Below are 12,113 nucleotides of genomic sequence, written 5' to 3' on the forward strand. Positions count from 1 at the left end.
CTTTGGCGTTGTACTACAGCTTTTGATCCATCTTCTAAGTTGATTTTGTGGGAACAATAGGCCGGACTAATTTCCTTTATGTCGGTTATCTTCCATGCTATAGCACCTTGCCTCTTCTTTAGTACACCCACAAGGCTCTTCTTCTCATGTTCGGCCAAATCAGCAGCTATAATTACAGGTTTTTGCTGGCCATCTTCAAGAAATGCGTACTCCAAGTGATCTGGTAGTGCCTTGAGCTCAGTTTTTGTGTTCTGAATGCTGAACACGTCAAGTCCAGTTTGGAGACTCGTCGAGTCCGGTGTAATATTCGCGACTGTTCGAGTTTCTTCGATTGGACTCGTCGAGTCGATCGAGGCTACTCGGCGAGTCGGTCTTCCTGCACTTCTGATCAGATCGTCATACTCAGCTTCCTCGAGCAGTCTTTCTAACTCCATCAGGTCCCTTTCAGCATCAAACTCTTCTTCAAATGAGACGGTGGACTTGCTTGGTTTTTCTTCTTTCTAATCTTCCAACAATTCTTCCAACATGTCAATTGAAAATGTCGTGTCATCACTACTCCTTACATGCTTCATTGCTTGATCAACTCCAAATGTGACTGATTCATCTCCTACCCGAAGGGTAAGTTTAGAATCTCGCATGTCGACGATAGCACTTGTCGTATTAAGAAAAGGTCTTCCTAATATGATCGGGACTTGGGGATCCGCTTCCATGTCTAGAACTATAAAGTCCGCGGGGAACACGAACTTGTCCACCTTTACCAAAAGATCTTCACAAATTCCTCTAGGAAATGTAACCGTCTTGTTTGCTAGGTGGATTGCCATACGAATGGGTCTTGGCTCGGGGAGATCTAACTTTTTGAAAAACGAGTAAGGCATGAGATTTACACTTGCCCCTGAATCAACTAGTGCGTAAATGGTGGCCAAGTTTTCAAATTAGCAGGGCAATGTTAAACTTCCCCGATCTCCTTTCTTCTTAGGAAGTTTGTTTAACATAGCAGCTGAGCAGTTCTCGTTTAGGACCACCTTCTTCACTTCTTCCATCTTCCTTCTATTAGTTAGAAGATCCTTGAGAAATTTTGCGTATTTTGGCATTTGAGCAACCGCTTCTATGAATGGTAAATTAATTTGAAGAGCCTTTATGTGTTCTAGAAACTTCTGGTAGTCTTCTTCATTCTTCTCTTGTCTAGCTCGGGCTGGATATGGCAGTGGAGGCTGATATGGCTTAACAGGAGGTGTATTTTTCTGATCAGATGTCGGACTCGTCGAGTCCATATCGTGGACTCGGCGAGTAGGGTCTGGGTTCAGTTGGGTCTGATTTTGGTTCTGCCCTTCTGCCTCCTTCTCTTGTACCAGCTTCGGGTCTTCTTTTTGAATAGGGGCCAGAGGGGTTATAATCTTCCCACTCCTAGTTGTGACAATGTTTATATGTGCGCCTTTTGGATTGTTTTCGGTGTTACTAGGAAGTTCTCCCGGTGCTCTTTGATTCATTTGTTGGGCAAGTTGCGCCAGCTGCTTCTCAATGTTGTGAATGGATGCTTGCTGATTCCTTAATATTGTTTTTGTATCTTGTATTGCAGCATCGTGGTCATTGTGTCTTTTTTCGGATGCAGCTACAAATTTAGTGAGCATTTCTTCTAGATTTGGTTTCTTTTCTTGTACCGGCTCCTCCTTTTGGTAAAAACCCCTTGCCTTTTGTCTAAATTTCTCCTCCCTCGCTTTTTTGTATTCATCATAAGGGAGCCATTCTTTCTTAGGTTTTCGCCAATCGTAATCAAATCTATCACCACTAGAATAGCATACTTGCACTTTCTTATTCCCGTTCTCGTCCAAATCACAATCTCTAGTTAGATGAGGCCCATTTCAATTCTCACATCCTACCCGAATAGCATGGATTGTTTGATCCATTTTATCCATCCTCCTATCCATGGTTTTCAACATTGCCATAACTGCTGACAAATCTTCAGAAGCTGCATAGGCCGATCCCTTGGTCATATCATTCCTTGGATTGTGGTATTCTCTAGAATGCTTAGAGAATTCTTCAATTAGTTCTTTGATCACCGGGGGTGCCTTCTTTGTGAGGGGTCATTGCGAGTCAAGGAGCTGCATAGTTGTTACATTGACTCCATCATAGAAAATGGAGACTTCTTGTTGGCTATTAAGATCATGATGTGGGCAATTCCTTAGTAGAATTTTGTAACTCTCCCATGCCTCATAAAGGGACTCTCCAGGTTGTTGTTCAAAGTTGGCAATAGCCTTCTTCAACTTGGCTATTTTCGAAGGTGGGCAAAATTGGTCAATAAATTCTTCCTTCATCTTAGCCCATGTAGTGATGGATCCGGGAGGGAGTGACTTGAGCAAATCCTTTGCAGCACCTTTGAATGTCACTGGAAGCATACGAAGCAGCTGGGTTTCGTGAGGCACATTTGGAACATTAAAATAATCAGCCACATCATTGACTTCATCCAAGTGTTTATAGGCATCTTCGTGGTCTTTTCCGTAGAAGGGGATCTCCTTGAGTTGAGCAAGTATGTGACCCTTAAGCTCAAAAGTGGCAGTCGCGGGAATTGCGGGTTGCACAAGTCCCAGGCCGGTATCATCTCGTATCCTCTTCTTCCATTCGCCCATGGGAACTTCATCGATGTTTGCCATGGTGTTGTCAAAGTCACCTTCTAGATCGCTACCTTCTTCAAATTCGCTTTCTTCTCTTTCAGACTCGTTCACGATGTCTTCCTTGATTGGGTCTTCGTTTGCCAAGGAAGAGGTGCTGGATGCTCCTGATTTGCTGCTCTTTTTCTTGCTAAAAAGGGATTTGAGATTCTTCAAGGGTGAGTTCTTTGAAGAGGCGGATTCTCCAACGGCTTTTCCTTTGTTCTTTCTTAGAGCGGACTCCGGGTCTTCAAGTGGAGGAACCAAAGACGTATTGGATCCTCGGGTCATGTAACAACTGCAACCAAAGTAAGAAAAATGCGTAAAAAGAATAAAAAGAAAATAAAAATAAAAACTGTGAAACAGCGCTGGACTCGCCGAGTAGCGTCGATTGCACTCGGCGAGTTCAAGGCAGAAACAGAACAAAATCTAATTAAATTTCTAAAACAGAAAACTATGAAAACTAATCCGAATAACTAAATTACCTAAAAATAACTTTGTGCAAGATAAATCTCAGACAAAGGATCGATAAAACTAGAAATTAGTGCTAATTTTTGAACCGTTCCCCGGCAACGGCGCCAAAAACTTGATGTGTGTAAATTCAACTGGTTTTAATCCTACTTTTAATTATAAAATTGACACACAAAGGCAGTGGACATGTCAATTGTGGTGTAGTTAAATAAATAGGGTATCGAACTCAGGGAACGGAAAATTAAAACTAAAAACTAGAATTAACTAAAAACAAGTAATAGAAAATAGGGGTTTCTCTAGTTTTACAAGACTAGAAACTTAACTAAAACTTAACTACTCAATTAAAAGCTGAAAACACGTAAAAACAAACTAAATTCAATGATCAAAAAGGGTTTCTGTTTAGGTTCAACTCATTTACTCCTATGGTTGATTTTTATGATAATATAATAGATTAATTGTTATTGGTTACCGACTCTAGTGATTAGATTCGCATTCGCTATTACTAATCCTTAGAAAACATACTAATTCAAACAATGGCCAGTTGATTAAACTAATAGATTTCCTAGGTTGATTATTCGGGTTAAATAAGACTTGTAGCTAGCTAATTAAGTTTGGTGATTCAATTAACCTCTTGTTGATGGTGTATCATACAAGCCCACACATTAATTTACCCATTCTCTAGTTAATCCTAGTTTCATGTTCATTATTCCTAGGCATATAGTATTGTGTTCACATAATTTATATGAGATAAGCAATTAAGAGATGTTCATGCAGCTTAATCACTTTGCAATTAACAGAAAATAGTTGTAGTTAATGCATAAGGGTCTTTAACAAGCTTAATTTAACAATATCACCAACTAACAATTAATCAAAAGAGTAAATTAAACCATAGGAGCAAATTTGTCTTCCCCAAACAGAAACTAACGAAATTAGTTCATGATTTCAGTGTATGAAAGCTTACAAACAAATTCAAATAATCCTAACATAATTCAATTCAAAAGTAAGTGGAAAATTAAACCTAAAGTGCCTTAATCTCTTAAGAATGAAGGATTAGGGTTCTTCACACGTTCTTCTGATCTCCAGCAAGTTCCTTAGTCGCCAAGTAAGTTCTCCAAAAAGCTAGAGAGTCCTCAATTCGGGTTTGTGAAGTCTATTTATAATTTTCTCAAAACAGGGGCTACTCGTCGAGTAGATAACTGACTCGACGAGTCCATTTGTTGAATCCGTATGCGGCAAGGACTTCTCGTATTTCTTCGCGAACCTTCGTGTCTACTCGTCGAGTAGACGACCCTACTCGCCGAGTAGCTTCAGATTTAAGCCTTTTTCTTCCTTCTTCCATTCCCGAGCTTTCATTCATGACTCCTGCTTCCTTTTGCTTCCGAGCACGGCTTCTGGACTGAAAATATAATTCAAACATTATTAAGTACCTTTTGTCCATAATATGCAAATAATTAGCTAATAATTGATAAAAATCTATACTAAATATATGGCTAAATATGCAAATATCAGTTAGCCTTTCCTAGGTGGTACTTGATTTCGCATTCGTAATCATTTAGCAGCTCAACCCACCTTCGCTGTCTCATGTTCAGATCCTTTTGGTTTAGTATGTGCTGGAGGCTTTTGTGACGGTGAAGATGGTGCACTTTGTACCGTAGAGGTAGTGCCTCCAAATCTTTAGGGCGAAGACCACATCTCCTAGCTCGAGATCATGGGTGGTGTAATTTACCTCATGCATCTTCAAGTTCCTGGATGCGTAAGCTATCACCTTCCCACGCTGCATGAGGACACAACCTAATCCTTGGTTCGAAGCATCGCAGTAGACTACGAAGTATTCAGTCCCCTCTGGTAAGGATAGCATTGGTGCACTACAGAGGGCTCGCTTGAAGGTTTGGAAGGTGGCTTCTTGCTTTTCCGTCCAGTTGAAAGATACGCCTTTTTGTGTCAAGGTTGTGAGGGGTTTGGCTATTTTGGAAAATTTTTGGATAAACCTTCAGTAGTAGCCCGCGAGACCCAAGAATTGCCGGATTTCTGTGGGTGTCCTTGGAATCGCCCAACCTTCAATGACCTTGATCTTGGAAGGATCTACATGAATCCCCTTCTCACTGACTACGTGACCCAAAAAGTTTACACTGCGAATCTAGAACTCGCATTTGGAGAGTTTTGCATATAAATGCTCAGCCCTTAGGGTTTCCAGGATTTGACGGAGATGTTGACCGTGCTCCTCTTTTCTTTGGGAGTATATAAGAATATCGTCGATGAAGACGATCACGAAATTGTCAAGGAATGGGGGGCAGATTCGATTCATGAGGTCCATAAATGTTGTAGGGGCATTTGTTAGACCGAAGGGCATCACAACAAATTCATAATGACCGTATCGAGTTTGGAAAACAGTTTTTGGAATATCCTCTTCTCGGACTCGAAGTTGATGATAACCGGATCTTAGATCTATTTTGGAGAACTAACTAGCCCCTTGAAGCTGGTCAAATAGATCGTCAATCTGAGGGAGTGGGTATCAATTTTTGATAGTGAGCTTGTTTAATTCCCTATAATCGATGCACATTCTGAAAGATTCGTCCTTTTTCTTGACAAACAAGACCGGAGCTCCCCAGGGTGAGAAGCTTGGTCTGATGAATCCTTTTCTCAACAACTTGCTTAGTTGGCTGGATAACTCATGCATTTTGGCGGGAGCTAACCTGTAGGGTGATTTGGCAATTGATGTGGCTCCTGGTATTAGGCCGATTCGAAATTCGACATGTCTCTCTGGGGGTATTCCCGCAAGGTCTTCTGGAAATACATCCGGGAAGTCACATGCCACTGGGATGTCTTTAATGTTTACTTCGTCTTTAGTTTTATCCACAACATGAGCGAGGAAAGCATAGTTTTTCTCGTGCAGGAACTTTTGTGCCTTGATACACGAGATGAGAAGAAGATTGGCACCAGGTTTATCACCATAGATTATTAGGGTTTCGTGTTTGGGAAGGTGAAGGAGAACGGCCTTCTCGCGACACATAATATCAGCATGGTGGGGGTTAACCAATCCATGCCGATTATCACATCAAAACTCCTAATGTTTACTGGCATCAAATTTATTTGAAGTGAATGATTGTTTAGTGTTAATGTGCACCCTATGTAAACATTTCTAGTTGTTTTGGTTTTCCCATTAGCCATTTCCACCGTGAAGGCTTCGTTGAGCTTCTGGGGTTGTTGGTTTAGTAAGTGTTTGAATTTGTTACTAATGAAGCTTCGCCGGCTCCGCTATCGAATAAAATGCATGCGTAAGTGTTGTTAGGTAGGAACGTACCAGTGACAACCGTTGGGTCTTGAACTGCTTCACCTTGAACCAACGCCAAAACCCTTCCTGAAACTCCTGCCCCCTGGTTGTTGGCTTTGGGGCAATCGCATTTGAAATGACCAGTTCCTCTACACCCGTAACAAGTGTAACTGGCCCCAACATTGTTGTTGTTGTTATTGTTGTTGTTATTTGACTGTTGGTTCTGTTGAGGCTGAGTTCTACAGTATCTTGCGGTATGACCCTTTCGGTTACAACTCGTGCAATGCATCTCCCTGTATTCTCCATGGTGGTGAAAACTGCATTTGCTACAGTTGGGTAGGGTCCCTGAGTATTGTCTGGTAGTAGTTGGTGTAGATGAGGCTGGTGCATGTGGTGTTGAGGTAACCTGTGAAGTAACATCGTTGACTACTACTGTTTGTTGCTTCTTTGCTGACTCTTGGGTTTGTGGCCCCTTTCGCTTGTTGTTCTTTCCTTTCTTATTATCACCTTCCTTTTTGACTTCTGTTTCCCCTGCCTTGGCACCCTTCTTGTTTCCATGATCGTATAACTTCTTGGCTAGCCATTTTGCACTGTCATACGTTCCAGGGTTCGCTGCGATTACATTTCCTTGAATTGGAGAGGTCAATCCCTAGATGAATCTTTCAATCTTCTTCCCTTCGGACGTGATCATCCCTGGTCACAACAGTAACAACTCACTAAACTTCGTGATGTATGCATCAATGTCGGAGTTTTGGAATGTGAGATTCCACAGTTCTTGCTCCATCTTCTGGATTTCTCCCCTTGGACAGTACTCGGCCATCAGCATTTCCTTAAGCTCCTCCCATGGCATAGCATTCACCACAGGGAGTGTCATGGCCTCCACGTGACCATTCCACCAAGAGAGAGCTTGATCGAAGAATGTACAAGCCGCAAACTTCACCTTGCACTCCTCAGGACATCCGCAGATCTCGAATATTGATTCCACTTTTTCTATCCATCTTTTCATAGTTATCATGCCTCCCGTCTCGTTGAAGGTTCGAGGCTTGGCGTTTGTGAAGTATTTGTAGGTAAAGGTTCTTGTGGGTCCTTGATTCGTTCCCTGGTTTGTACTTCCGGCTCCTGTCCGTTACCTCAACCATTGTTTCCATTGTGAATCTGTGCCAGTGCTGCGGTGACCGCAGCTGATACTGCCGCTTGGAATGCGGCTGAGTTTATCTCTGGTGGCGTCGGTGTCGTGTTGTTTCCGTGATTTGGTCTTTGAGGCATCTTTCTGTCATGGAACGGAAAGATGTTGAGTATCCAGTGTATTCTAGTTTCACGATTTCTTGATTATAGAACAGTGTCGGTGATTCGGTTGTGTGTAAGTAAGTGAATGCATACAATCAACATGTAGTAAAAGTAATAGAACACATAGCAGATAACAACATCATGAGAAAATATATAAACGTTTTCATTAATGATAAACTTTTGAGTACATGAAAATTTTGCCTTCATAAGGCATACAATACATGAAATGAAATAAAATCTGACAGAGTAACGACTCCATGAGTAGTGTAATCACTTAATCATGTAGTCGATAGTACATAGAGTAGTACATAAAAAAAATTCATAACGGTAGTAGGTGAATGGGTACTAGCTGCGACGAGAAGGGTCTGGTGGCGGAATCATATTCCAAAATGTCGTGCCACGAGATCAGCCATCTCGCTCATCTCCCTGGTGACCTCGTCCCTCTTGTGCTCTGTCTGCACGGCTCGGGCCTTTGCTGCTAATAGTTGTTGCCGAAGGGTGGCAACTTCCTCCTCTAAGGAGCGAGTCCTATCGATGGGATCCTGTGGTGCTGCAGAGTGGTCCCGTACTATCTCTGAAGTGGGAGGTTCAATGGGAACTTCATTAGTGTCCCCATCTTCTTCCATAACCTCATTGGGTTCTCCGAACTCGTAGTCTGTTTCCATGTACTCCTCAGGACCAACACCGGGTTCTGCCTCTTGACCCATCGCAGGTTCTCCTTCAATTAGCCCATTGGCTACCAAAGTCTGATAGTAAAGGATTCCTTGTTGTACTTCTTCCATGAAGACTGTGTGCGAAACTGGAAGGGTGAGAAGTGTGTAACGAGAGTATGTGTAAATAGGTTTCCAAAATACTCCTATAGTATTTTAATTGTTTAAGTTTGAGTTCCTTAGAGCTCTTGGATACGAGGTAAGCTTCTAGATTCATTTCCCAACATGATCACTCCCAAGAACATGTTGGTCGTATTTTGAATAAATATAGTTGATCAGGCTATATTTACCCCTAGTACAACTACATAACTGTCCGGGTTTGACCACGGTGTTCAATTTCCTCCAGAGACTTTTAGGGTTATTGTATTAATGCACACCTAGGTATGTATTTTATTCAGAGTGTTTTAGTCCCATTGTATTTATAGTTGCATATCTTGTATGACTAGATATGCCAGTTCACTATAAACAATGCTCTGATACCAATCTGTCACACTCCTAAACCAGATGGCGGAAATGTCTGGGGGCTTGGTGTGACTTCATCTTTTATAGTATCATCACAGAGTATATAATTGAAACATAACATCATCATCATCACATATGTAACATAACAACATACATAGTGTACATCAAGTATTGTATTTCAATATTACATGTCCAAAATAGTTAAAATATGATGAAACAAAATATGACAAAATATCCATAAATTCGTCTTGCCCAACCTGTTCAATGGTTTCCTGAGAATACAAGTTAATTTAAAAAGGTCACCATAAAAATGTTGGTGAGTTCATTAGCATGTTTGAGAAAATGATTTGTATAACTTTGTAATCACAAGAAAATCCTATATTTTCTTAAAACAGTTTAGTATGTTTGTATCCGATCTTGTATTAATGCATGTGTGTTATTGTTAATGCCAAAAGAGAATGAAGAGAATGTAAAGAGAATGCCCCCAGACAACCCGATGTTGTCTGTATAAGAGTATGCTGGTATTATCAACCCCCGACGTTGAGTACCAACGCGAGTATGTTACCGAGTATTTTAAAGAGAAAAGAGAATGGTTTTCCGTAAATTTTATAATTTTAATTACTCTAAGTGAGTCGTTATAACCATACTAGATAATGACCATTTCGCCTGTCTTCGCGTTTATGGACGCCAACGGAATAGAATAAGGTTTCCGTCACCCTAGACTGGTTTAGTCTAACTGTAGCGAACAACTCAGGTGTGGGGTGTCATCGCCGTATAGATCTATACACAAACCCCCGCTCTCCCTCCAAGAGACTCTGGTTATAACTACATGCTACGATCGTACACTCAATAGGTGTCAACCGACACGTCTCACTAGATCCTTTATCGAATTTACGCAAAGAGAAACATATAATGCACATTCCAGGCCCAATGAACATGTAAGTGAACGACTAAGGCCCACTAAGCATGTAAATCATTTCTAGGCTCATAAGGAATGAAATTATATAACCTGAGCCCAAAATATATGTAAAAGGACAACTAAGGCCCATTTCACATGTATGGTATTTATAGGCCCAAATAGCACGCAAGGAGTATCCAAGGTCCGTCGAGCATATAAATGGGTCAACAAGGCCCAATAAACATGTGAAGAGTATTCAGGACCTATCAAGCATCTAAATGGGTCACTAATGCCCAATAACATGAGAATGGCAAAATTAGCCCATTTGTTATATTATTGCTTGTTTTAATTCAATTATTTACCAAAATGGCATAAAAGGCCCACTTATAGATAATTTCATCTTTTTTGCCTAAATTTTAATAATTTCACATCTTTAACCTTTCTTATCAAAAATTTACATTTTTGGCACAACTTTGTTGAAAATGACATTTAAGCCCACAAAATTCCAAAAGTTACAAATTTTGGCCCAAAGCCGTGAGAAGCCCAAATAAGGCCCATTTATGAAAATGTTTACATTTTTAGTCCTTGTAGGGTCTCAAATATTGCAACCAACCATGTTTAGCAAAAATAATCCTTTTTGACCCCTAATAACCGTGAGTTACATAAATAAGACCCATTTTTGTGAAAATTAGCATAGTTGGCCCTTTAAAGCCGTGAAGGCCCATATAGAAGCTCATTTGTGAAAATTTGCATTTTTGGCCCCTTTTAAAGTCGTGAAGGCCCATATAGAAGCCCATTTGTGAAAATTTGCATTTTTGTCCCCTTTTAAGACCATGAATATCATAAAGATCTATTTTGAAATAAAAATGACTCTTTTGGTCCTCTCAAAACCGTGAGCTACATAAGAACCTCACTTTTTGTTTATTTTGTCAAAAATGGCCCTTTATACGATTTTGGTTAGTTTTACACACATTCTTAGCATGTTTAATCCTTCCCACCACATAATAAGTCAAATAAGATGGTTTAGTTTAGAAACATCACCAAATATGGTAGATATTTCGAGTTTGGTAAGATCTAGCTTGTTTTCACAAAATAATCACAACATATAACATGAAAACACACATATACATGCATAAACACATAGATCTACACAAAACAACTTGTATTCTCCCCCAAAACATAGTAAAATTGAAAATAGGGAGTATGAACTCACTTTGGGTTGTTGTTTTTGGTCTTTGATGAAGGTTGAGGAGGATCTCAGCCCTAAAAGTGTTCTTGAGAGGAGATATTCAAATTCTAAGGAGTTTTAAGAGCATGATCATGAAATAAGAGTGGTTTAAGGAGAGGTTTTTAGTGTAAACTTGAAGTTAAACCATAGAGTAAAATAAGAACTTACCAAGTTGAGATCTTTGATGTGGAATCTCTTGAACACCCACACACACACTCACGATTTTTGGATGAAAATGGGGGATTTTATTGAAGGTTTAGAATTAAAATGGAGCTTGATTGATCTTGATGAGGGAAAATGGCCCTAGGCCGTAAATATGAAGAGAGAAAGAGAGGAGAGAGGATGAGATGTGATGGTTGCATTGAGACATGAGATTAGTATGGAAGTTTGTTGGATAATTGCATGGGAATCCATCTTGTAAACATGAGGTGACACTCTTAATATCCCATAGTTTTTTTTAAAGGTGGGCCGTGAATGGGGAAAGGATGGGTTCACGGCCCAAATGAGTTCACGGCCCAATTAAGAGGATCCTAGTCCATACTGAATTTGAACTGGGATATTTAGGGTTTCAGACCCATAGTTAAGCATATGTGATGTATTGTATTAGGTTTTGAACTTCAATCAGGAGTTTTGCTTCAAATGGATGAATTTGATTGAGCATAGAGTATGATATCCACTTAGAGTATAAGTCTTACAATAGTTGATGTTTACATGAAAACAAAATTTCCTAGCTAAAAATGCTAGTTGTAACAAGGAACGACACCAATAGCAAAAGCACCATACCGATTAGCACCGAAGGAGATGAAGGAGCTTATGACGCAACTTCAGGAGTTGTTGGACAACGGTTTCATTAGACCAAGTTCATCACCCTGGGGAGCTCCGATGTTATTCGTAAAGAGGAAAGATGGAAGCATGAGGATGTGTATAGACTACAGAGAGCTGAACAAGGCAACAGTGAAGAACAAGTACCCGTTACCAAGGATTGATGACATGTTCGATCAGCTTCAAGGTTCGAGCTATTTCTCCAAGATTGATCTTAGGTCAGGATATCATCAGCTGAAGGTGAGAGAGCAGGATATTTAGAAAACCGCATTCAGAACAAGATATGGACACTATGAGTTCTTGGTTATGTCATTTGGAC

The 12,113-nt window shown here is 40.4% G+C and overlaps 1 non-coding gene across 1 annotated transcript; it reads left to right on the forward strand.

Annotated features, from left to right (window-relative positions):
• Positions 1-2,157: 2,157 nt before the first annotated feature.
• On the forward strand, positions 2,158-2,264 carry LOC145162055 (small nucleolar RNA R71). Its single transcript, XR_013738911.1, has one exon. It is a non-coding gene; the product is annotated as a small nucleolar RNA R71 (small nucleolar RNA).
• Positions 2,265-12,113: the final 9,849 nt, after the last annotated feature.

The sequence above is a fragment of the Lactuca virosa genome, chromosome 2 (genome assembly GCF_052849685.1).
Source record: "Lactuca virosa cultivar CGN04683 chromosome 2, Lactuca_virosa_CGN04683_v6, whole genome shotgun sequence".
Classification (NCBI taxonomy): Eukaryota; Viridiplantae; Streptophyta; class Magnoliopsida; order Asterales; family Asteraceae; genus Lactuca; species Lactuca virosa.